At 50.2% G+C, this 26,404-nt stretch overlaps 1 protein-coding gene and 2 non-coding genes across 3 annotated transcripts in view; all 3 read left to right on the plus strand.

Moving 5' to 3' along the window:
• CNTFR (ciliary neurotrophic factor receptor) overlaps window positions 1-26,404 on the plus strand; it is a 761,181-nt gene that overhangs the window by 202,561 nt on the left and 532,216 nt on the right. The gene's annotated exons all lie outside the window — the stretch shown is intronic.
• On the plus strand, window positions 26,038-26,109 carry TRNAP-AGG (transfer RNA proline (anticodon AGG)). Its single transcript has one exon. It is a non-coding gene; the product is annotated as a tRNA-Pro (tRNA).
• TRNAP-AGG (transfer RNA proline (anticodon AGG)) lies at window positions 26,309-26,380 on the plus strand. The gene has a single exon. It is a non-coding gene; the product is annotated as a tRNA-Pro (tRNA).

The raw sequence follows: 26,404 nt of genomic DNA on the forward strand, positions 1-26,404 counted from the left end.
TTTCTCTCTCTGTCTGTGTTCTGTCTGTGTCTCTATCCCTCTCTATCTCTCTCTATCTCCCTCTCTGTCTCTCTCTCTCTCTGTATCTTAGCTAATGTTGTTTGGGTAAGTTTTTCCTCTGCTGGAGACCCTGGAGAGCTGCTGCCAGTCTGCATTGGCCTCACTGAGCTAAGGGGACTGGTGGCAGCGTGAGATATTCATAGCTCTCGTGGTAGGTCAGAGAGCCCGAGAATGCCTGCAGGGCCTGGGCAAGGTGCATCCTCCCCCCCCCCCCCGCCACCGCGCAAATGAGGAGCAACGGAGCCGGCACGCCCTGAGCTGCAGGGGGCAATCGAGTCGGCCAGTGTCAGCTCCCTCCCTGGCTCGTGGCACAAGGCAACAGAAGGGGAACAGCAATTTGGAGCAGCAATTCCCCGTCGCCTCGGCCCAGTTGAGCTGCTTCTCTTTCTCAGCCTGTGGTCCTTGTGGAGCATCGAAGCGACGGGTCGCCCTGGTTACGAGCAGCTCCCTCGGAAGTGATCTCATCCTCTGGGCCGCTCCGGCCTTGCTGGAAGGGCTCCAGCTGCCTTCTTCTGCATCAACCCCTGCGGTGCCAATCCCAGAGCCCGCCGGCAGCCTCTGAAGGAGATGAGCTTGCATCAGCCCAACCGGATCGTGCCTGGAAGCAGGAGCTTCAGGGTCTGAGGCTGGAAACGTGGGCAAGTGGGGAGGGACGGTGGCTCAGTGGCAGAGCATCTGCTTGGGAAGCAGAAGGTCCCAGGTTCAATCCCTGGCATCTCCAAAAAAGGGTCCAGGCAAAGAGGTGTGGAAAACCTCAGCTGGAGACCCTGGAGAGCCGCTGCCAGTCTGAGAAGACAATACTGACTTTGATGGACCAAGGGTCTGATTCAGTAGAAGGTAGCTTCATATGTAAGTGAGAGTCTAAGGCTGGGGTATCAAACTCATTTGTCACGAGGGCCGGATCTGACATAAATGAGACCTTGTCGGGCCGGACAACGTGGGTCATAAAATAGAATAAGGTAGCGGAGATATCAACTTTATAAAGGACAAAAACAAACACAAAGATTTTTTAAAAACTTAAAAGTGAAACATGCTGGAAGGCTATCAAAGGGGGAGTGGGCAAATTCATGTAAGGACCTGGAACCATAGAGTTTAAAGGTGTCCCAGAAACCATCTAGTCCAACCCCCTGGTCAATGCAGGATCAGCCTAGAACATACCTGACAAGTGTTCTACCTCTTATCACATCTCTCCGTACTTGCCTCTTTTCTCACCTGGACAGCTTAGAAGAGCAGAAGCAAGCCCAACATCTCCAAAATCTCCATCTGACAGCAATGAAGATCCTGTGAATTTAGGGGGAGGTGTTTGTGAGTTTCCTGCATTGTGCGGGGGGTTGGACTAGATGACATAAGAACATAAAAGAAGCGATGTTGGATCAGGCCAATGGCCCATCCAGTCCAACACTCTGTGTCACACAGTGGCAGATAGATAGATAGATAGATAGATAGATAGATAGATAGATAGATAGATAGATAGATAGATAGATAGATAGATAGATAGATAGATAGATAGATAGATAGATAGATAGATAGATAGACACACACGCACACACTGTGGCTAATAGCCACTGATGGACCTCTGCTCCAGATGTTGATCCAATCCCCTCTTGAAGCTGGCTATGCTTGTAGCCGCCACCACCTCCTGTGGCAGTGAATTCCACATGTTAATCACCCTTTGGGTGAAGAAGGACTTCCTTTTATCCCTGGAGGTCCCTTCCAACTCTATGCTTCTGTGGTCAGTGGCCTCTGACTGTCTCCGCCTGTTTCTCCTCCTCCCTCCTGACCTTGCAACCCACTGTGAGAGAGCTCTTCTTCTTCTTCTTCTTCTGATTCCAGTGAGTTGTGTGTGTTTGTATTCTTTCTTTCTGAGGATTCCCTCCTCAGTTCTGTGGAACTGGAAGACCCAAACCCAGGTCCTTTGGTGAAATCCCCGGAGTTTCTTCCGTTTGACCTAAGGCTCCAGGTCACAAGAGGGACATTAGAGAAGTTGCTGGATCCCGGCTGTTGCAATTCTGTCTGCTTACCTGTCCCCCCATCATTAAGTCTGAGATGCCCGGATGCCTGCCTGCCTGCCAAGGGGTTTGGGCCGAAGGCGGTTCCAGCAGACACTGCTTCTCAGTGTCTAATTAGAGAACCGAGTGGGGCAGGCTCAGCTGGAGGGAGAAGTAATTCCCATTTCTGCCCCTCCCCGCCCCAAGCAGTGGCCTTCAGATGGGCAGCTGGAGCATTTTTTTACAGATTTGTAAATGCAGCCTAATTGCGTGTTTAATGGCTGGTGCATTCCGAAGGGCCCTGGTGGGGCAGGTTTGATTTACATCTTGCGTAATAAAGCATATGACCTGGCCCATTAAAAAAAATAAAACCCTCCAGCACGAGGCAGGCCCCAGCTGTGCTCTGATCCACCGATAAGGCCCCCCCCCCCCAGAACCAGCCAAGGAAAACAGGCCAGGAAGCCAGGAGAAGGGAAAAGGGGAAGGATGGGGGAAGCGCTAGGCCGGGCAGCTTTTCTCCCTCTCTAGGAGGGGAAGAAGCAGCTCTAGAATTGGCGTGGAGGCCTTTGCCGCACAGCTGGGGATGATGGACCGCTGCGGGGAGGGGACTTGTGCGCTGGCCTGTACCAAAGGGTCGCAGGGAGCGATGGCTTGTTTTTACTCACGCAATGGGATGAACCTCTGAAGTGTAGATTTCCCAGGGAGACTTGGCTGAAAGTCAGGCTTTGAGGAATGGGGAATCATAGAGTCGGAAGGGACCTCCAGGGTCATCTAGTCCAACCGTCTGCACAATGCAGGAAACTCACAAACACCTCCCCCCTAAATTCACAGGATCTGCATTGCTGTCAGATGGCCATCCAGCCTCTGTTGAAAAACCTCCAAGGAAGGAGAGCCCACCACCTCCCGAGGAGGAAGCCTGTTAGAATCATAGAAGAGTTGGAAGGGACCTTCAGGGCCATCTAGTCCAACTGTCTGCACAATGCAGGAAACTCACAAACACCTCCCCCCTAAATTCACAGGATCTGCATTGCTGTCAGATGGCCATCCAGACTCTGTTGAAAAACCTCCAAGGAAGGAGAGCCCACCACCTCCCGAGGAGGAAGCCTGTTAGAATCATAGAAGAGTTGGAAGGGACCTTCAGGGCCATCTAGTCCAACCCCCTGCACAATGCAGGAAACTCACAAACCATGGCACCCCGCAGTCGACATTTCTCCAAGTTAAAGAGCCCCGAGCGTTTTAACCTTTCTTCATAGGGAAAGGGTTCCAACCCTTGAATCGTTCCAGTTGCCCTTTTCTGGGCCTTTTTCCAATGCTATAATATCCTTTTTGAGGTTCGGCGACCAGAATTGCACACCGTATTCCAACCCCTTTCCTATTAGGTCACGCCCCCTGATGTAGCCAATCCTCCAAGAGCTTACGGGGCTCTTAGTACAGGGCCTACTGTAAGCTCCAGGAGGATTGGCTACATCGAGGGTGTGTGTCTTAATTGGCAAAGGAATTCCTGCTACAGAAAAAGCCCTGGTTAAAGGCATGGCCATGATAACAGTCTGACACTAATTCTGGAATGGACCTTGGGTCTGGCTTCTTCAGGCCTCTGGAGGGAGGATTAAGAGCATCTCCCCTAAATCCATTTTTCTGAACTTCCTTGCTTACTTACTTCAATTAAAATCCCAGCGGGTGGCACTTGGCATGGCACTGTGCGTTTACGGAGCACACATTCACTGTGTGTGTTTGTTAAGTGCTGTCAAGTCGCTTGTGACTCATGGAGACCCATGTGCATTAATGACCTAGAATCCTAGAGTCGGAAGGGACCTCCAGGGTCATCTAGTCCAACCCCCCGCACAATGCAGGAAACTCACAAACACCTCCCCCTAAATTCACAGGATCCTCATTGCTGTCGGATGGCCATCTAGCCTCTGTTGAAAAACCTCCAAGGAAAGAGAGCCCACCACCTCCCAAGGGAGTCTGTTCCACTGAGGAACCATTCCAGTGGTCAGGAAGTTCTTCCTAAGGCTGAGTCGGAAACTCATCTGATTTAATTTCAACCCACTGGTTCTGGTATTACCTTCTGGGGCCACAGAAAACAATTCCACCCCATCCTCTATAGGACAGCCCTTCAAGGAACTGAAGATGGTGATTATATCACCTCTCAGCCGCCTCCTCTCCAGGCTAAACATCCCCAGCTCCTTCAACCTTTCCTCAAAGGACTTGGTCTCCAGACCCCTCACCATCTTCGTCGCCCTCCTCTGGACCCCTTCCAGCTTGTCTAGATCCTTCTTAGAATCATAGACATAGGATGTCAGGGGCCATGCTCTGCTTTGTAGTCAAAACCTCTGTGGTAGAATTAGCTTCTAACCATAGAGTTTTGCCCCAAAAACAGTGCATTCCCCCAACGCCACAAATGGGCCTGCATCTCTTCCTGGTGACTTGGCATATCATGCTTATCTCTGTTTTCTTGCCTGTGTGGGGGGTAATTCCCCCCACAGTGGCCAGCTAGCTGGCAGTAGCGAGGAGTACCTGAAACCTGGGGGGGGGGGGAATCCCACCAGTACTGAGGGGGGGAGGTCTGGTAAACCTAACTGCGTCCTGGTGCATCTGCACAGGTTTTCTCAGCAGGGTGGCTGCAGAAGTCTGGACAGAGAGGGGAGGGCAATGGAGCTCTGAGGTGCAGCAGGAGTCAAAGAAGCAGCAGACAGCATGAGAATTTGCCTCCGGAGAGCTGCCCTCCGGCTTCTGGTCTAGTGAGGGGGTTGCATTTCTCGCTATTCTCAACAGGGTCTCCCGGGGAGTCACCCGTCGTCTCCTGAGAGCTGTCCATTGAGCAGGGCTTGATTGAGCCCTTATTGGCTGTGTTGTATCTCCTAATGCAAACGGACAGCTTTCCCCGATAAGGCCCGTCTTTCAGGATGGACGTCAGTCGTGCCTGGCAAATGACATTAAGGCGCAGCGGCAGGTTTTGTTTGGAGGGGAGGCGGGCTTGCTAGATGAAGTTTGGCAGCGAATCGGCTGCTTATGGAGGTGGTGGACTCCCTCTCCCTGGCACTCTTCAGGCAGCGGCTGGATAAAGACTTGTCAAGGATGCTTTGGAGCCAGTTTGGTGTAGTGGTGAAGTGCGCGGACTCTTATCTGGGAGAACCGGGTTTGATTCCCCACTCCTCCACTCGCAGCTGCTGGAATGGCCTTGGGTCAGCCATAGCTCTTGCAGAGGTTGTCCTTGAAAGGGCAGCTTCTGTCAGAGCTCTCTCAGCCCCACCCACTTCACAGGGTGTCTGCTGTAGGGGGAGAAGATATAGGAGATTGCTCACAGTTTCTGATTCAGAGAGAAGGGTGGGGTATACATCTATGGTCTTCTTAGGTTCAAAGACTCTTATCTGGGAGAACCGAGTTTGATTCCCCACTCCTCCTAGTTGCAGCTGCTGGGATGGCCTTGGGTCAGCCATAGCTCTGGCAGAGGCTGTCTTTGAAAGGGCAGCTGCTGTGAGAGCCCTCTGCAGCCCCATCCACCTCACAGGGTGTCTGTTGTGGGGGAGGAAGCGAAAGGAGATGGTGAGCTGCTCTGAGACTCTGATTTAGAGCGCAGGGCGGGATATAAATCCAATATCCTCATCTTCTTCTAGGACAGGGGTGGCCCAATCATTAGAGAGGTTCTTCAGTGGAACAGGCTTCCTCCTCGGGAACACGGCAGTATTGTGCAGGGGGTTGGACTAGATGACCCTAGGGGTCCCTTCCAACTCTATGATTCTATGATCTGTGGCACTTTGGTGTCCACCGTCGTATTGTCCCAGAGAACGGGAGTTTTATTTATGCATTCTGATTATTTATAGTTTTGCTTTCTCATGGGGACTCAAAGCGGAGTATACGTAGAATAAATCAGTACAATCACCCGGCCAGAGGTGAAGCACAGCATAAGTACGAAACATGACACATTAAATGAAAGCAAAGTGTTATATCTCTGTGTTAAGTGCCATCCGGTGGCTTCTCGCTTATGGCGGCCCTATGAATTAATGCCCTCCAAAATGTGGCGCAGAGCGGTAAAGCTGCAGTACTGCAGTTGGAGCCCTCTGCTCACGACCTGAGTTCGATCCCAACGGAAGCTGGGTTCAGGTAGCCGGCTCCAGGTTGACTCAGCCGTCCATCCTTCCGAGGTCGGTCGAATGAGTCCCCAGCTTGCTGGGGGGAAAGTGTAAAAGACTGGGGAAGGCCATGGCAAACCACCCCGTAAAAAGCCTGCCGTGAAAATGTCATGATGCAATTTCACTCCAGAGTTGGAAACGACTGGTGCTTGCACAGGGGACTACCTTCACCTTTACCTTCAAAATGTAACAGGCTTGCCCAAGTCGGCAGACGGAGGGCCTCTGTGGCTTCCTCCATGGAAGTCCATCCATTTCTCCTACTTTGCCTGCTGCCCTCCACTTTTCCTAGCTTTATTGTCTTTTTCAGCAACTCCTGTCTGCTCATAATATGACCAAAGCACAATAACCTCAGTTTTAGAGAGCCAGGTTGGCGTAGTGGTTAAGCGTGCGGACTCTTATCTGGGAGAGCCGGGTTTGATTCCCCCACTCCTCCGCTTGCATCTGCTGGAATGGCCTTGGGTTAGCCAGAGCCCTCACATTGTCCTTGAAAGGGCAGCTTCTGGGAGAGCCAGTTTGGTGTAGTGGTTAAGCGTGCGGACTCTTATCTGGGAGAGCCGGGTTTGATTCCCCACTCCTCCACTTACAGCTGCTGGCATGGCTTTGGGTCAGTCTCCAGTTCTCTCAAGGCTGTTCTGCTCAAGAGCAGTTCTGGAGAGCTCTCTCAGCCGCGTTTACCCCACAGGGTGTCTGGTTTGGGGAGGGGAAGGGAAAGGAGATTGTGAGCTGCTCTGAGACTCCTTTGGTTAGTGAAGGGTGGGATATAAATCCAATTTCCTCCTCCTCTTCTTCTTCTTTCGTTATCATCATCATTTGAGCTTCTAGGGCAGGGGGTGGGGAACCTTTTTTCTGCCAAGGGCCAGATGGATATTTATAACATCATTCGCGGGCCATGAAAAATTATCAACTTAAAAAACAGTGCTCCGCGAGAGAGAACGATTTAGGCCAGCAAAATTAATGCAAATGATTGTTTTTCTATTTGAAGTCATGTGGGGAGAGCCTAATCTGGCACACACACCTACACACACACACCCAGCCCGCCACCCTAGGCAAATGCCTCCCTAGGTCCAGGACGTTTTTGTAGAAAAAGCCCAGGAGGAACTCAGTAGCATATTAGACCACATCCCCCAATATTAGCATATTAGGCCATACCATCTGGGATAATCAAGAGCAAACTGAACTGTGGCAGTAACTTCTCCAGGCCCTGCAGCAATTCTGGCTGGCCAGCCAGGCCCCAGGGGGGCTGCCGCACAGTACATCTGGGCCCTGTGATCCCTGCCTGGCCCTGGGGAGGCTGCTCCACAGCGCGGCTGGGCCCCACGGTGCTCGCTGGCCAGCCAGGCCCCAGAGAGGCTGCCACACGGCTCAGTTCGGCCCAGAAATCCCCGAGAGCCACACCAAGCGACCTCAAGGGCCATATACGGTCCTCGGGACAGGGGTTCCCCACCCCTGTTCTAGGGGAATTTCAGGGTTGATTTGATCAGTGTGTGTGTGTCAAGTATTGTCGCTTTCGACTTACCACAGCCCTCCAAATGTCCCAGCACTGACAGCCCGGCTCAGGACTTGCAGACAGAGGGCCCTCGTGGCTTCCCTGACTGAGTCCGTCCATCTCAGGTTGGGGCGTCTCTTCTTCTTTTTCTGCCACTTTCGGCTTTTCCTGGTTCCACAGCAGGAATCTACTTACAGCAATGGATAGCACAAACTATCCGCAGTGGTATTTGTGTTGTTTATAGTCTGCCTTCCCCCCGGGGCTCAAGTCAATACAGCCCAAGACAGTGTAACATCCAACAGACAGCACAGTGGGCTTTGACGTAGAAATCTGGGTGCAACTGTAGGTGAAGCCAAGCGTTAGTATTAACACGACACATTTTTAAAAGCAAAGATGAATTTTTAGAGTTTGTAGAATCTTTCGGGCTCAAGTGCCGTGTTCTACTGGAGAAAGTTTTTCTTCCAGACGTTTCGTTCTCAGCTGCGGAGAACATCCTCAGTGGCATTGCAGCCGGAGCAGGCGCTCTGACCTTCTTGGCTGCTGTGCCCTTTCACCACACCCCCTCCAGCCTAGAAATAGCAGCTCTCCAGCAGCCCTGGCCTCACTCAATGCACAGCAGCCAAGAAGGTCAGAGCGCCTGCTCCGGCTGCAACGCCACTGAGGATGTTCTCCGCAGCCGAGAACGAAACGTCTGGAAGAAAAACTTTCTCCGGTAGAACACGGAACTTAAGCCCGAAAGATTCTACAAACCCTAATGATGTTACCAGCTGTGAAAACCTGAAATCTTTGATAAAGATGAATTTCATGGTAGGAGTAAGAACCAGCTTATGGGAACCAAATGTATGAATTAAACAAGATAGTAACGTCAGCAGTCTCTAATCTTTTGCCCTAAGCTTCCTTCTAAGCCCGTATTGGCCTGCAGACCTGCCAGTTTGGGTGGGCGGGCTCTATTCTGACCTTTCTCCTAACCTGTTTGGCGTACGAGGTGCAGGGGCGCCTCAGTTGTTCTAAAATTGCATCTTGGAGAAGGGAAGGGAACCTCAACTATCCCCACCAGCTGGCAGCTGGTGTTGTGAGCTGGTGTCAAAGTTCACAGTGTTTGCTGTGGCCACTGCTCTGCAACTTGAAACACTCAAGTGACATAAAAACATAAGAACCTAAGAGAAGCCCTGTTGGCTCAGACCAGTGATCCATCCAGTCCAACTCTGTGTCACAAAGTGGCCAAAAAAAAAAAGGTGCCATCAGGAGGTCCACCAGTAGGGCCAGGACACCACAAGCCCTCCCACTGTTGCCCCCCCTAGCACCAAGAAGACAGAGCATCACTGCCCCAGACAAAAGAACATAAGAGAAGCCATGTTGGTCCAGACCAATGGCCCATCCAGTCCAACACTCTGTGCCACACAGGGGCCAAAAAACCCCAGGTGCCATCAGGAGGTCCACCAGTAGGTCCAGAACACTACAAGCCCTCCCACAGTTGGCCCGCCCCCAGCACCAAGAAGACAGAGCATCACTGCCCCAGACAAAGAACATAAGAGAAGCCATGTTAGATCAGACCAATATGAAGATATGAAGCTGCCTTATACTGAATCAGACCCTGGGTCCATCAAAGGACCCTGGGTCCATTGTCTACTCAGACTGGCAGCGGCTCCCCAGGGACTCAACCTGAGGTTTTTCATGCCTACTTGCCTGGACCCTTTTCAGTTGGAGATGCCGGGGATTGAAGCTGGGAACTTCTGCTTACCAAGCAGATGCTTTTCCACTGAGCCACCGTCCCTCCCCAATGGCCCATCCAGTCCAACACTCTGTACCACATAGTGGCCAAAAAACCAAGTGCCATCAGGAGATCCATCAGTGGGGCCAGGGCACTACAAGCCCTCCCACTGTTGCCCCCCGAGCACCAAAAACACAGAGCATCATTGCCCAAGACATAAAAACATAAGAGAAGCCATGTTGGATCAGGCCAATGGCCCATCCAGTCCAACACTCTGTGTCACACAGTGGCCAAAAAACCCCAGGTGCCATCAGGAGGTCCACCAGTGGGGCCAGGACACTAGAAGCCTTCCCACTGTGCCCGCCTAAGCACCCAGAATACAGAGCATCCCTGCCCCAGACAGAATTCCATCAATATGCTGTGGCTAATAGCCACTGATGGACCTCTGCTCCAGATGTTTATCCAATCCCCAAATTCCACACAAATTCCTCTATGTCTCATTCATTAGTTTTCTTTTCCTCCTTTGCTAAATTGTTGGCGCTTTCAGGAAAAGAAGAGACCAAGTTAGATGTTGGGGGAAAGGGGTGGGGGTGAGTGAGAGAGAGAGAGAGGATCCAGGCACGCACAGACTGTGCAATTTATGGATCAGAGATTTACACGCTGTTGGGATGCTGTATATTTCCCCTGCCGTGACAGTTCGTTGCCACAAATTACCTGGCAGGCAAAGGTTTGGAAGTCCGACAACAGACAGCAGCGCTTAAGCATCACAGAGGAGAAGAGCTGAATCAGGATTCGGAGGGGGCAGCGGGGAGGGGGGGTTGCTGTCAATAACAGCAGCGGGAGAAAGCCTGACTCCTCTTCTACCTCTTCCCAAGTAGCCCTCATCATCCTTGGATTATAACCCAAGGAGGCTTTTTCAGGGATCGCTGCTGGGGGGGGGGGTCTTTTACATTGTGAAATGCCCTTCCCAGAAAGGCCCACCTGTCGGTGAGGGCGTGCTGGGTCAGACTTGGGGAGGGGGGCTATCTAGTCTAGCATCCAGTTCCCAGCTGAGGAGGAGGAGAATTGGTATTTATACCCTGCTCTGCTCACGACCTGAGTTCGATCCCCGGCGGAAGATGGGTTTTCAGGTAGCCAGCTCGAGGTTGACTCAGCCTTCTATCCTTCCGAGGTCGGTAAAATGAGTATCCAGCTTGCTGGGGGGGGGAGTGTAGATGACTGGGGAAGGCAATGGCAAACCACCCCGTAAAAAGTCTGCCGTGAAAACGTGAAAGCAACGTCACCCCAGAGTTGGAAACGTCTGGTGCTTGCACAGGGGACCTTTCCTTTCTCTACCTTAAGGAGTCTCAAAGGGGCTTACACTCATCTTCCCTTCCTCTCCCCCCAATAGCCACCTTGTGAAATAGGTGGGGCTGAGAGAGTTCTGAGAGAACCAGGACTGCCCAAGGGCACCCAGCAGGCTTCATGTATAGGAGATGGGAGGAATCGAACCCGGTTCTCCAGGTTAGAGTCTGCCACTCTTAGCCAAAATACTACATTGGCTCTCAGGAACTCCCAAGGGGAGGCATGAAGAAAAATGCTCTCATTCTGGTACCCGGTATTCACAGGTACACAACCTCCATCGGCGCAGAGGTCCATCAGTGGCTATTAGCCCTAGGGTATTGATGGAACTCTCTGTCTGGGGCAGTGATGCTCTGTATTCTTGGTGCGTAGAGGGGGGTAACAGTGGGAGGGCTTCTAGTGTCCTGACCCCACAGATGGACCTCCAGATGGCACCTGGTTTTTTTGACCACTGTGTGACACAGTGTTGAACTGGATGGGCCACTGGCCTGATCCAACAGGGCTTCTCTTATGTTCTCTTATGTTCTTCTGTTCTCTTATGAGGAAGGTAAAGGAGATTGTGAGCCGCTCTGAGACTCTTCGGAGTGGAGGGCGGGATATAAATCCAATATCTTCTTCTTCTTCTTCTTCTTCTTCTTCTTCTTCTTCTTCTTCTTCTTCTTCTTCTTCTTCTTCTTCTTCTTCTTCTTCTTCTTCTTCTTCTTCTTCTTCTTCTTCTGTGACACAGAGTGTTGGAATGGATGGGCCATTGGCCTGATCCAACATGGCTTCTCTTATGTTCTTATGTGACTCAGAGTGTTGGACTGGATGGGCATTTGGCCTGATCCAACAGGGCTCCTCTTATGTTCTTATGTGACACAGAGGGTTGGACTGGATGGGCCATTGGCCTGATCCAACAGGGCTCCTCTTATGTTCTTATGTTCTTTTGACGGTGCTCCGCTGACGGTGGCGGACAGGGTCAGGAGCTTGGGGGCGCTATTGGAGCCTTCTCTAAAGATGGAGGCTCAGATAGCAGCCGCTGCCAAGTCCGCATTTTTTCATCTTAGGCGGGCTAGGCAGCTGGCCCCCTTCCTGGAGCGCGACGACCTAGCAACAGTGATCCATGCCACGGTCACCTCGAGGTTGGACTACTGCAATGCCCTCTACATGGGGCTGCCCCTGTCCCGAACTCGGAAATTGCAGCTGGTGCAGAATGCCGCGGCCCGGCTGTTATTGGGTCTCCCAAAGTGGGGACACATTCGGCCGGGTCTTCGGACTCTGCACTGGCTTCCAGTGATATACCGAGTCCGGTACAAGGTGCTGGTTATTACCTTTAAAGCCCTATATGGCCTGGGACCTGCCTACCTGAAGGACCGTCTCTCCCCACATGTTCCCCAGAGAGTACTGAGGTCGGGAACACAAAATCTCCTCACTATCCCTGGGCCAAAAGAAGCCCGCTTGAAATCCACCAGAGAAAGGGCTTTCTCTGTTATGGCCCCTACATGGTGGAATCAGCTGCCGGAAGAGGTGAGGGCCCTGCGGGACCTGGTTCAGTTCCACAGGGCCTGTAAGACGACCCTCTTCCGGCTAGCCTACACCTAGCTAAGATGAGAACTCAATGTAGCTCGCTTGACGTCTGTTCTATATGTAATTGGAATGTTTACTGGTTTTTAAGGTTTTAACTGTTTTAAATGTTTAATTGCTTATATATTTGTATTGTTTAATTGTATGTTTGACTAATTTCTGGAAGCCGCCCTGAGCCACTTGTGGGAAGGGCGGGATACAAATCAATTAATAAATAAAAATAAATAAATAAATAAATAAATATGTGACACAGAGGGTTGGACTGGATGGGCCACTGGCCTGATCCAACAAGGCTTCTCTTATGTTCTTATGTGACACACAATGTTGGACTGGATGGGCCATTGGCCTGATCCAACAGGGCTTCTCTTATGTTCTTATGTGACACCGAGTGTTGGACTGGATGGGCCATTGGCCTGATCCAACAGGGCTTCTCTTATGTTCTTATGTGACACAGAGTGTTGGACTGGATGAGCCACTGGCCTGATCCAACATGGCTTCTCTTATGTTCTTATGAGACACAGAGTGTTGGACTGGATGGGCCACTGGCCTGATCCAACAGGGCTTCTCTTATGTTCTTATGTGACACCGAGTGTTGGACTGGATGGGCCATTGGCCTGATCCAACAGGGCTTCTCTTATGTTCTTATGTGACACAGAGTGTTGGACTGGAGGGGCCACTGGCCTGATCCAACAGGGCTTCTCTTATGTCCTTATGAATGTGGAGGTTCTGTTTAGTTGTTCTGACTAATGGCAGTTGATCCATCTTCTGTGAATTATCTGGTCCTCTTATTTTTATTTTTTAAATTTCAACCTAAACCAGTGGCAGCAAAGTCTGTAAGTTAATTGTAAGAAGACGTACTTGATTCTCTTCTTGTGGTTTTTAATGGGTGCTGTATGTGCCTCTCAGAGGGCAATGATAAATCAAGGGGAAGGATTAAAAACTTGGCTAAAACCCTCTCTTTCCACTTGTCATGGATTCTGGGCAGCCAGTGGAAGGAAGTGGCTATTTTATACCGCTCACCTAAGGCTGCTGCCTCCAGGTTAATAGATTTGGGGGTAGAATCTGGAGACCACATGTAAGTAGTAGAAGAGAGAAGAAGAGAGAAAGTGTTTGGTAGGCATGGCCAAACTGTGGCTTGGAAGGCACATGTGGCTTTTTCACACATATTGTGTGGCTCTTGAAGCCCCCACTGCTATGTTGGCAGGCTTGGAGAAGGCGTTTCTCTCTTTCGATCACTTCTCCAAGCCAAGCCAGCTGGCGGCTCAGAGAATGCATTTAAAGTTGCTTTGTTTCCACCTCTCCCTCCCTATCACCTTCCTTCCTTGCTCCCTTCCTCCCTCTCTTCCTTCCTCCCTCCCTCCCTTCCTGCCTGCCTTGCAGCTCTCAAACATCTGGTGTTTCTTCTATGTGGCTCTTACCTTAAGCAAGTTTGGCCACCCCCGGTATTGAAGGATAGCGGGAGAATTTAGACCAGGGGTGTCCGTACGTGTTATGTTATGTGGATAGTTTAATATTACATAGATAGTTTAATATTATATATGTTAATAGTTTAATTTATATATATTATAGTTTAATTTATATATATATATATGTGTGTGTGTGTGTGTGTGTATGTATTTTCTATGCCAATAAAGGTATTTGGATTGAGGATATATAGATATAGATAGATATATAACTAACAGCCTTGTGGCGCTGAGTGGTAAAGCTGCAGAACTGCAGTCCAAGCTCTCTGCTCACGACCAGAGTTCGATCCTGGTGGAAGCTGGGTTCAAGTAGCAGGCTCCAGGTTGACTCAGCCTTCCATCCTTCCGAGGTCGGTAAAATGAGTCCCCAGCTTGCTGGGGGGAAAGTGTAGATGACTGGGGAAGGCAATAGCAAACCACTCCGTAAAAAGTCTGCCGTGAAAATATCATGATGCAATGTTTCCCCAGAGCTGGAAATGACTGGTTCTTATATATATAATATTAAACTATCTATGTAATGTAACATGTACTGAGAAACCTTAAGACAGAAGCGGGGTGAAAATTGGGTGGCATCAGAGCTTCAATAATTATAAACAACCATTAACAAAACGTCAAAAGATGTCTAACTAGACTATTTTTTAGAGTGGATCAAATTAGATTTGACACTGCTTAACCTAATAAGAAACAGTTACAAAGCATTACTGTCTAAATCCACGTCTACCTTCGTGAAATAAACAAAAAAGGTTCCTGACTCTCTGTCAACTTCCCTTTGTTGTGGACCATCTTTCTGTTTAATGCTCTCACTTAATTTCCCGCCCTGTCATACCTCGCTAATCCATTCTTGCAGTCGTTGGAGCATTTGGAACGGTGCCAGAGCTCAGCTATTATCTTTGCTGCAGTCAACAAATCAGCAATAATTGGATAATGAAGATTGGAAATGCATTCTTTTTAGGAAACTCAAATCTAACTTTAGGATCTGATGGCAGTTGACAAACTAACCTGATTGATTTCTGTGGAACATTTACCTGCATATCAGGGCATTTCCACCAAATGGGCCTATATTAGGCTGTTGCTTTTTTTTTTTTTGCATTGTCAGATTCTGAAATAATTAGTATGATAAATGGAATGCAATACATCTGGCTCTAAATACCACGATAAAGAATTAGTTAAATATTTACTTTCGTGCTGGTGAGAACTGTGATGACTACGTGCTTCTCTGTGCAAATCTGAAGTAGTAAACTGCACTCTTGAGCACTTCAGCTGCTCATGGGAACATTAGAAGAGCCCTGCTGGATCAGACGAAAGGTCTATCTAGTCCAACATCCTGTCTCACACAGCGGCCAACCAGTTCCTCTGAAGGGGAACAGGGCAGAGAGGCCAAGGCCTTCCCCAGACAAGAACCTCAGAAGAGCCCTGCTGAGACAGACCAGTAAGGGTCCATCTAGTCCAGCCTCCTGTCTCACACAGTGGCCAGCCAGATCCTCTGGAGGGCCAACAACAGGGCAGAGAGACTGAGGCCTTTCAATTAGAAGAACATCAGAAGAGCCCTGCTGAGACAGACCATTAAGGGTCCATCTAGTCCAGCCTCCTGTCTCACACAGTGGCCAGCCAGATCCTCTGGAGGGCCAACAACAGGGCAGAGAGACTGAGGCCTTTCAATTAGAAGAACATCAGAAGAGCCCTGCTGAGACAGACCAGTAAGGGTCCATCTAGTCCAGCCTCCTGTCTCACACAGTGGCCAACCAGTTCCTCTGAAGGGGAACAGGGCAGAGAGGCCAAGGCCTTCCCCAGACAAGAACCTCAGAAGAGCCCTGCTGAGACAGACCAGTAAGCGTCCATCTAGTCCAGCCTCCTGTCTCACACAGTGGCCAGCCAGATCCTCTGGAGGGCCAACAACAGGGCAGAGAGGCCGAGGCCTTTCAATGAGAAGAACATCAGAAGAGCCCTGCTGAGACAGACCAGTAAGGGTCCATCTAGTCCAGCCTCCTGTCTCACACAGGGGCCAGCCAGTTCCTCTGGAGGGCCAACAACAGGGCAGAGAGGCCGAGGCCTTCCCCCGAAAAGAACCTCAGAAGAGCCCTGCTGGGTCAGACCAGGGAGGGTCCATCTAGTCCAGCCTCCTGTCTCACACAGTGGCCAGCCAGTTCCTCTGGAGGGCCAACAACAGGGCAGAGAGGCCGAGGCCTTCCCTGGAGGTCCCAGTTCTATGATTCCGTTTCTTCCTTGTCAACTTTGAATGTGTGTAATTTATTATGCAGACCAGTTTCTTTTTAATACTTCAAAATCTCTTTTGATAGCAATAAAGAGTTTGAGTACAAAAGGGATATTTCTCTGAGTCAGATGGCAGACATCTCATATGTCATTCGGGGACCGCTGCTGTCACGGCGGGGCTTCTGGGTCTGATTTCTCTTTAATTCTTTTAAACTCCTATAATGATCATGTTTAACACAGCAGCGATTCGTGTTAAACTTCATTTTCCCCATCAAAGCCCGCGTCGGGGATTGTTGGCTGTTTTTAAATATTAATGATAAATAGCAAGTTGGTACAGAAATCTACAGATTTCAGAAGCACATAATATTATTTCCAATAGAAATATGCTATTATTTCAGCAAAAGCTTTCTGAAAAGAAGAATTGCAGATTTATACCCCACCCTTCTCTCTGAATCAGAGACTCAGAGCGGCTTACAATCTCCTATATCTTCTCCCCCCACAAGAGACACCCTGGAGGTGGGTGGGGCTGAGAGGGCTCTCCCAGCAGTTGCCCTTTCAAGGACAACTCCTGCGATAGCTATGACTGACCTAAGACCATTCCAGCAGGTGCCAGTGGAGGAGTGGGGAATCAAACCGGGTTCTCCCAAATAACAGTCCACACACTTAACCACTGCACCAAACTGGCTCTTCACCAAAAACCTGAAGTATGTAACGTTTATTGGAACAAGATACTGTTTGACTCTTTCAGAGAATTCCAGCAGCAGAAGTTTTGATTTTGCTTCATAAGTAAGACTTGTTCTTATGTAAGAAAATAAGAGAAGTGGCCAAAACCAAGGGGCCATCAGGAAGTCCACCAGCAGGGCCAGGGCACCAGAAGCCCTCCCACTGTGCCCCCCAGCACCAAGGATACAGAGCATCACTGCCCCAGACAGAAGAATATAAGAGAAGCCCTGTTGGATCAGGCCAGTGGCCCATCCAGTCCAACACTCTGTGTCACATAAGAACATAAAAGAAGCCCTTTTGGATCAGGCCAGTGGCCCATCCAGTCCAACACTCTGTGTCACATAAGAACATAAGAGAAGCCCTGTTGGATCAGGCCAATGGCCCATCCAGTCCAACACTCTGTCACATAAGAACATAAGAGAAGCCCTGTTGGATCAGGCCAGTGGCCCCTCCAGTTCAACACTCTGTGTCACATAAGAACATAAGAGAAGCCCTGTTGGATCAGGCCAATGCGCCCTCCAGTCCAACACTCTGTGTCACATAAGAACATAAGAGAAGCCCTGTTGGATCAGGCCAATGGCCCATCCAGTCCAACACTCTGTGTCACATAAGAGAAGCCCTGTTTGATCAGGCCAATGGCCCCTCCAGTCCAACACTCTGTGTCACATAAGAGAAGCCCTGTTGGATCAGGCCAGTGGCCCATCCAGTCCAACACTCTGTGTCACATAAGAACATAAGAGAAGCCCTGCTGGATCAGGCCAGTGGCCCCTCCAGGCCAACACTCTGTGTCACATAAGAACATAAGAGAAGCCCTGTTGGATCAGGCCAGTGGCCCATCCAGTCCAACACTCTGTGTCACATAAGAACATAAGAGAAGCCATGTTGGATCAGGCCAATGGCCCATCCAGTCCAACACTCTGTGTCACACAGTGGCCAAAAAAATCAAGTGCCATCAGGAGGTCCACCAGTGGGACCAGGACACTAGAAGCTCTCCTAGTGTTGTCCTCCCCCCAAGCAGCGAGAATACAGAGCATCGCTGCCCCAGACATAAGAACATATGAGAAGCTCTGTTGGATCAAGCCAGTGGCCCATCCAGTCCAACACTCTGTGTCACATAAGAACATAAGAGAAGCCCTGTTGGATCAGGCCAGTGGCCCATCCAGTCCAACACCAAGGGGGCCAAACCCAAGGGGCCATCATCTTGCCCCCCTAAGCACCAAGCATCGCTGCCCCAAACAGACTGTTCCATCTATTTTGTTGTTGTTCAGTCACACAGTCGAGTCCGATTCTTTGTGACCCCATGGATAAAGTCATGCCAGGCCCTCCTGTCTTCCACCATCCTCCGAAGTCTGCTCAAAGTCGTGTTTGTTACATCAGCAATCCTGTCCAGCCATCTCATCTTTTGCCGTCCCCTTCTTCTTTTGCCTTCTGTCTTTCCCAGCATCAGGGTCTTCTCCAGTGAGGGCTCCCTTCTCATTGGGTGGCCAAAGTATTTGAGCTTCAGCATCTGACTTTCCAGGGAACAGTCTGGGTTGATTTCCCTTAGGACTGACTGATTGGATCTTCTTGCAGTCCGAGGGACTTCCAAGAGTCTTCTCCAGCACCACATCTCAGAAGCATCTATTCTGTGCTCGGCCTTCCTTATGGTCCAGCTCTCACAGCCAGACATTACTACTGGGAATACCATCGCTTTGACTATATGGACTTTTGTTGGCAGGGTGATGTCTCTGCTTTTTATTTTACTGCCCAGGTTCGCCATAGCTGTCCTCCCAAGGAGCAAACGTCTTTTCATTACCTTGTGGCTGATAGCCACAGATGGACCTCTGCTCTGTATATTCCCATAATCATAGCTTTTAATAACAGCCTCCACCCAGTTGACCTTGAATAGCAATTAGGCTGGCTGTGGCCTTTGATTTCTTGGATCTACTTATTTAATTTCTAAAAGATCTTGTTAAGGAAGCTGGGGTTTTGGGGGGGGGGGGGCGGGGGGTGGATAGGAGAGCAACATTTTGCGCCGTAGACCCTCTGGGCATTTGTTCTCTTGGCTTGGCCTGTGTTTATTATCAGATCTGTCCATTCGCTTGACTTGCTTTTGGTCCTGATCTGTTTTAAAGCAATGGTATCTTTGGTTTTAATCCCCCCTGCCCTTTTTGCTGCCTTACTGTCAAATTGCATTGTTTGCGTTCCTTCTTCTTGTTCTCCTCTTTTGGGTAAGAGTCTCACTTTTTCGGAGTTTGCCGCCTCGCCTTTTATGGCTTTCCTGAACTCTGCTTGTTGACCAAGTTGGCATCATACCTTTCTGAATCTGTGGTGTGCGTTGGAGCCAAGTGCCTATTGTTAGGACTTTAAACATCCCCTCCCACAGCCTGCAGACATCTGACCCTCCTGATTCTCCAACCCCCTCCCCTTCATTCTGAAATCAGATGGGCCCCTGTTGGGTGTTCTGTATAGAATGTGCTGGATTGGAGAGGACAGTCGCTGGGCATTCTGGGAGCCAGTTTGGTGTAGTGGTTAAGTGTGCGGACTCTTATCTGGGAGAACCGGGCTTGATTCCCCACTCCTCCACTTGCAGCTGCTGGAATGGCCTTCGGTCAGCCATAGAGCTGTCCTTGAAAGGGCAGCTTCTGGAAGAGTTCTCTAAGCCTCACCTCACAAGGTGTCTGTTGTGGGGGAAGAAGATAAAGGAGATTGTAAGCTGCTCTGAGTCTCGGAATAGAGGGTGGGGTATAAATCCATTCTTCTTCTTCTCCTCCTCCTTCTTCTCCTCCTCCTCCTTCTCCTCCTCCTTCTTCTCCTTCTTTTCCTCCTCCTCCTCCTTCTCCTTCTCCTTCTTCTTCTCCTCCTCCTTCTCCTCCTCCTTCTCCTTCTTCTCCTCCTCCTCCTTCTCCTCCTCCTCCTTCTCTTCCTCCTTCATTTCCTCCTCCTCCTTCTTCTCCTCCTCCTTCTCTTCCTCCTTCTTCCTCTTCCCCTTCTCCTCCTCTCTGCTCGGTTCCCTGGCTTGAGTGTTTCAAAGTACAGCTGGGTTCCAGTGCGTGAGTCCCTTTGATACCAAGATGTTCAGGGGATCAGCTTTTGAGGGTTGAAGCTCTTTGTCAGATACAAGGAGACAAAGAGAGCTTTTGATTCTCCAAAGTTATCAGGCTCTTGAAATCTTGCTGGTGTTCAGGGGGCTGTGGGGCTGGAATGGAACGCTTCCACTGCAGACCAGCGTGGGTCCCCTCTGAAACGCTCTTCATGGAAGGCGCCACAGTGCAGCAGTTGCCTCTGAGCATTGGATCTCCGCATCCCCTGTCAAGAATATGCTTCTTGCCATAAGCCCCTCCCTTTTGGTGCCAGACAAAGGCTGTAGCGGGAACTGCTGTAGAGGGGAATTGCTATGTATAACCTACTTGCTGGCTTATCAGTGTGATTATGTCTGTAACGCTACATGAGTAGCTTTCTCAACCTGAGTGTGTGGTACGGCTTTGAGTTGAAGGCCACGGCTTGGAGATGTTCAGTTTTGAGTCAACTTAGAATCCTAGAGTTGGAAGGGACCTCCAGGGTCCCTTGCACAATGCAGGAAACTCACAAACACTTCCCCCTAAATTCACAGGATCCTCATTGCTGTCAGAGGGCCATCTAGCCTCTGTTGAAAAACTTCCAAGGAAGGAGAGCCCACCACCTCCTGAGGAAGCCTGTTCCACTCAGGAATTGCTCTAGCGGTCAGGAAGTTCTTCCTAATGTTGAGCCAGAAACTCTTTTCATAGAATCATAGAATTATAGAGTTGGAAGGGACCTCTAGGGTCATCTAATTCAACCCCCTGCACAATGCAGAAAACTCACAAACACCTCCCCCTAAATTCACAGGATCCTCATTGCTGTCAGAGGGCCATCTAGCCTCTGTTGAAAAACTTCCAAAGAAGGAGAGCCCACCACCTCTCGAGGAGGAAGCCGGTTCCACTGAAGAACCGCTCTAATGGTCAGGAAGTTCATAGAATCCTATAGTTGCAAGGGACCTCCAGGGTCATCTAGTCCAACCCCCTGCACAATGCAGGAAACCCACAAACACCTCCCCCTCAGTTCACAGGATTTTCATCACTGTCAGATGGCCATCTAACCTCTGTTTAAAAACCTCCAAGGAAGGAGAGTCCACCACCTCCCGAGGAAGCCTGTTCCACTGAGGAACTGCTCTGTCGGGAAGTTCTTCCTGATGTTGAGCCAGAAACTCTTTTGATTTAATTTCAACCCGTTGGTTCTGGTCCTACTTTCCGGGGCCACAGAAAACAATTCCACCCCATCCTCTCTAGGACAGCCCTTCAAGTACTTGAAGATGGTGATCAGCAAGTTATAACCTGCTTGAGCTGGTTACGATAGCAAGGCAGGGGTGTGTGTGAAGGGGGATGTTTCATTGGTAGAGAAAAAGGCGCCTACTGCTTCAAACCTGTAACGGTCTGGACCCAAGGGTATAATTGTAATCCTGAGCGTCCCAGACTCACCAACGCAGAGTCTTGGACCTGGAACATCTTCATTTAATGAATAAACCAACTTTTGATTTCACCGTAGAGGTCGTCATTGATGGAGATGGTGTAGCACCTGGCATCTCTTCAAAATACCAGCAATTGTTGGAGTGAGTGTGAGGGGATTTATAACTGAGTGCGAAGAGTAAAGCAAAAATATTGGCACGAAACAGCGGCTTGGATCGAGCAGTGATGCGAAACAGCAATGCGGACCGGTTCTGCCTGTCGCCGCCGTTGGTGCTTTGAACTGGTGTTGAAGTATCCTCTGCATACTTGGAGCAAATCCGTGTTTATTAATATATATATATTTTTGCCGTTGTTGGATTTGCACATTTGTCTGGTGAAAGTGTTCTTTACTGGAATTGCAAGAAAGGAAATTTGAACGGAGGCGTATAGTTGCTTTTTTCCTGGTCTCCTTTCCGTGTGACTTTTTTTCTGTTGCCTTATCCCCCCCGGCTGCAAGCAGCTTGGGCCTGCAAAGTTCTGTCAAGCCCCTTCTCACTTACGGGAAACCTGCGTATTAATGACCTCCCCACGCAAGCATTTTTACCCAGTCAATATGAGGGCCTTGGAATTCCACTTACCATAACGTTCCCTTCCTCTGGGCGCCTCCCCGTTTTCTCTTCTCCTTCGGAAGATCCAGCACCATCAGTATTGCACATCCCCCACTTTGCATATGGTTTTATTCTTGGGTTGCTATTACCGCCCCCACCCCCCCACCCCCACCACCAATACACACAGTGATTCCACGGAGGAGTTTCTCTTAAGCTTTCTGGTTTAATGGATTCTCAGCTGCCTTTGACATATGTGGTGTCTTAAAAGGCCAATGCAGTTTTGGGCTGTATCAACAGAAGTATAGTGTCCAGATCACGCGAAGCTGGTAAGAACTCACCTGGAGTAATCCTCCCCCCCCCTCCCCCGCTTCAGGGTCATCGGAAAGCAGGGGGGGAGGGAGGGAGATGTCTGCTGGGCACTCCATTATTCCCTATGGAAACCAATTCCCATAGGGCATAATAGAGAATTGATCTGCAGGTATTTGGGGCTCGGGGGGGGGGGGGGCTGTTTATTGAGATAGAGGCACCAGATTTTCAGCATAGCATCCGGTGCCTCTCTCCAAAATACCCTCCAAGTTTCAAAACGATTGGACCAGGGGGTCCTGTTCTGTGAGCCCCTAAAGAAGGGGAGGGACAGTGGCTCAGTGGTAGAGCATCTGCTTGGGAAGCAGAAGGTTCCCAGGTTCAATCCCCGGCATCTCCAAAAAAGGGGTCCAGGCAAATAGGTGTGAAAAACCTCAGCTTGAGACCCTGGAGAGCCGCTGCCTGTCTGAGAAGACAATACTGACTTGATGGGCCAAAGGTCTGATTCAGTATAAGGCAGCTTCATATGTTCATATATGCCCCTATCCTTCATTATTTCCAGTGGAGGGAAGGCATTGAAAAGGTGTGCGTTCCCTTTAAATGGGATGGCCAGATCTCCCTTTGGAGTTCAATGATGCTTGTCACAGCCTTGATCTTGGCTCCACCCCCAGTGTCTCCTGGCTCCACCCCCCCAATGTCTCCTGGCTGCACCCCTAAAGTTTCCTGGCTCTACCCCCAATGTCTCCTGGCTCTACCCCCCCAATGTCTCCTGGCTGCACCCCCAAGTCTCCTGGCTCTACCCCCAAAGTCTCCTGGATCCCCAGTTATTTCTTGATTTGGACATAGAATCATAGAGTTGCAAGGGACCTCCGAGGTTGGAAGGAACCTCCATTTGGCAACCCCACTCCCCTGCCCTCCCCTGTTTACAATTCCCCGTGTTTTCCCAGGGCCTGCAAACATTTGTTCTGCAGCAAAGCCCCAGAGAATCGGAGCCGGTGTGCAGCGGGGGAGTGATCCATCACTGCATGGTTGGTGTACTGGTCATTTGCAAGGCTTCTTCTCTGGGGCTCCTAGCCCTGTGGGGGACTGCTCTGCCCAAGGCACCCCTCTCAGCCTGATGGCAGCTCCCCCTCCCCCCGTGGAGCAGTTCAGGGCCCCTCTCCTGAGACAACGGCTTGTCCTTCTCCATGCTCAAGTCACCAAGAGGGGGGGGGGAGGAGGAGGCAGAAACAAATAGACTTGACGGGAGCCAGGAAGTGTGATGGAAGGAGCCCGTCGGAGGTTTGGAGATGGCCATTAACGGGGAGCGCTGTCTAATTGCTTTTGTGTAATTGGCAGCTGCTAGGCGGAACCGGGTAATAAATGAAATCCAATTACATTTCCTCTCCGTATTTATTTTATTAAGGAGAATTCGTCAAGTGAACGCAAGCCCCCCTTCAGAGTAATGGCTCGTGACCAAGGCTCCGGAGAGTTTCATCTCCCTGAAGTGGCAAAGAATACCTCCTACCAACATGTACAACTTTGCCTGCGCCAGGCGCAGGAGCTCAAAGTCTTCCTCTGGGCTTCGGGGAGAGGCTGTGGCTCAGTGGTAGAGCATCTGCTTGGCATGCAGAAGGTCCTGGGTTTGACCCTTGGCATTTCTAGTTTAAAGGACCAGGCTGTAGTTGATGTGAAAGATCTCTGCCTGAGACCCTGGAGTGCCGCTGCCTGTCTGAGTAGAATCATAGAGTTGGAAGGGACCTCCAGGGTCATCTAGTCCAACCCCCTGCACAATGCAGGAAACTCACAAACACCTCCCCCTAAATTCACAGGATCTTCATTGCTGTCAGGTGGCCATCTAGCCTCTGTTGAAAAACCTCCAAGGAAGGAGAGCCCACCACCTCCCGAGGAGGAAGCCTGTTAGAATCATAGAAGAGTTGGAAGGGACCTCCAGGGTCATCTAGTCCAACCCCCTGCACAATGCAGGAAACTCACAAACACCTCCCCCTAAATTCACAGGATCTTCATTGCTGTCAGGTGGCCATCTAGCCTCTGTTGAAAAACCTCCAAGGAAGGAGAGCCCACCACCTCCCAAGGAGGAATCCTGTTAGAATCAGAAGAGTTGGAAGGGACCTCCAGGGTCATCTAGTCCAACCCCCTGCACAATGCAGGAAACTCACAAACACCTCCCCCTAAATTCACAGGATCTTCATTGCTGTCAGATGGCCATCTATAGAATCATAGACAATACAGACCTTAAGAACATAAGAGAAGCCATGTTGGATCAGCCCAATGGCCCATCCAGTCCAACACTCTGTGTCACCCAGTGGACAAAAAACCACAGGTGCCATCAGGAGCTCCACCAGTGGGGCCAGAACACTAGAAGACCTCCTACTGTTGCCCCCCCCCCCCAAGCACCAAGAATACAGGTCATCACTGCCCCAGGCAGAGAGTTCCATCTATAAGAACATAAGAGAAGCTAATGGTCAATATTGGTCCCTAAAGTGCCAGTAAGGATGTAACATCGGCATGGAAATCTGCCTGTGAACTCACTGTGGAATCTTAGTCAGGTTTCTTCTCTCACTGTATTCCAGGACTGTGGTTCAGTGGAAGAGCAGAAAGTCCTGGGTTCAATCCCCGGCATCCCTGGTTGAAAGGATAAGGAAAGGAAGTCCAATTATAACTGGTCCTCTCTTGGAGCGGAAATACTGAATGATCCGCTATAAGTGTGTCTATAAGAAATTGTTCATAAATGCTTGTGTGAGAGTCAGGGTGTTGTCATGGTTAGAGTGTCAGGCTTGGGGGGGTCAGGCAAGAATGGGAGGGATTCTGGAGTTCTGGCCCTGGTTGTGGACCTCCTGATGGCACCTGGGTTTTGGCTACTGTGTGATAGTGTTGGACTGGATGGGCCACTGGCCTGATCCAACATGGCTTCACTTATGTTCTTATGTCTGGGGCAGTGATGGTCTGTACTCTTGGCGCTTGTGGGGAGGGGGCACAGTGGGAGGGCTTCTAGTGTCCTGGCCCCACTGGTGGACTTCTTGATGGCACCTGGTTTTTTGGCTACTGTGTGACACAGCGTGTTGGACTGGATGACCCACTGGCCTTATCCAATCTGGGTCCTCTTATGTTCTCTTAGCCCTACAACTGTGGAAAGAATACTTGAGTGAAGGGTGATTCCCTAACCTCTAGGCTTGACTGTTATAATGTGATCTGTACGGGGCTGCCCTTGAAGACGATGTACGTGATATTCCTTATCTTATCAAACCGAGGGCAAGTTTGGTGCAGTAGTTAATTCCCCAGCTCTAATCTGGGAGAACTGGGTTAGATTCTCCATTCCTCCACCTGCACCTCCTGAGTCACCTTGGGTCAGTCGCAGTTCTTGAAAGAGCTGATTTCTCAAGAGCGGTTTTCCAAAGAGCTCTCTCAGCCCTTTCTCTTCCTCCTCCTCCTTCTCCAATACCATCTTTTTCTCCATGGCCTTTGGCCAGGGGTGTCAAACATGCGGCCTGTGGGCCGGATCAGGGTCCTGGAGGGGTCTCTTCTAGCCTGTGAGTAACTCACTGTCGCCTGCTTCCTTCTCCCCCTCTTGCTTCCTTCTTCATCACAGCTTGCTTTGCCAGGCTTGCTTAATCAAGCTACGGAGCAGAGCCTCTGTTTTCTTCATTGGGTGAGCAGCACCTGATGCAATTTATGTACAAAAGCTCACAATGCCCAGCCATTTCATGTTTTCTTCTGGGTCTTAGGCTCAAAGCACTGACCGTGACATTTTGGTAATGAATGTCCGTAAATCAAAAGTAGGTTTGCAGCTTGCAGATAAACACCTGAACAGCATGCTCAACACTGCTACAGCACAGACATGGTCTCCAGATTTTTGATGCAATAATTCAGAGCAATGGTGGCTCAGTGGTAGAGCATCTGCTTAGGAAGCAGAAGGTCCCAGGTTCAATCCCCGGCATCTCCAAAAAAGGGTCCAGGCAAATAGGTGTGAAAAACCTCAGCTTGAGACCCTGGAGAGCCATGAATGGGGTTGTGGCTCAGTGGTAGAGCATCTGCTTAGGAAGCAGAAGGTCCCAGGTTCAATCCCCGGCATCTCCAAAAAAGGGTCCAGGCAAATAGGTGTGAAAAACTTCAGCTTGAGACCCTGGAGAGCCATGAATGGGGTTGTGGCTCAGTGGTAGAGCATCTGCTTGGTAAACAGAAGGTCCCAAGTTCAATCCCCGGCATCTTCAACTAAAAAGGGTCCAGGCAAATAGGTGTGAAAAACCTCAGCTTGAGACCCTGGAGAGCCATGAATGGGGTTGTGGCTCAGTGGTAGAGCATCTGCTTAGGAAGCAGAAGGTCCCAGGTTCAATCCCCGGCATCTCCAAAAAAGGGTCCAGGCAAATAGGTG

Source organism: Heteronotia binoei, chromosome 4, assembly GCF_032191835.1.
Source record: "Heteronotia binoei isolate CCM8104 ecotype False Entrance Well chromosome 4, APGP_CSIRO_Hbin_v1, whole genome shotgun sequence".
NCBI classification, from domain to species: Eukaryota; Metazoa; Chordata; class Lepidosauria; order Squamata; family Gekkonidae; genus Heteronotia; species Heteronotia binoei.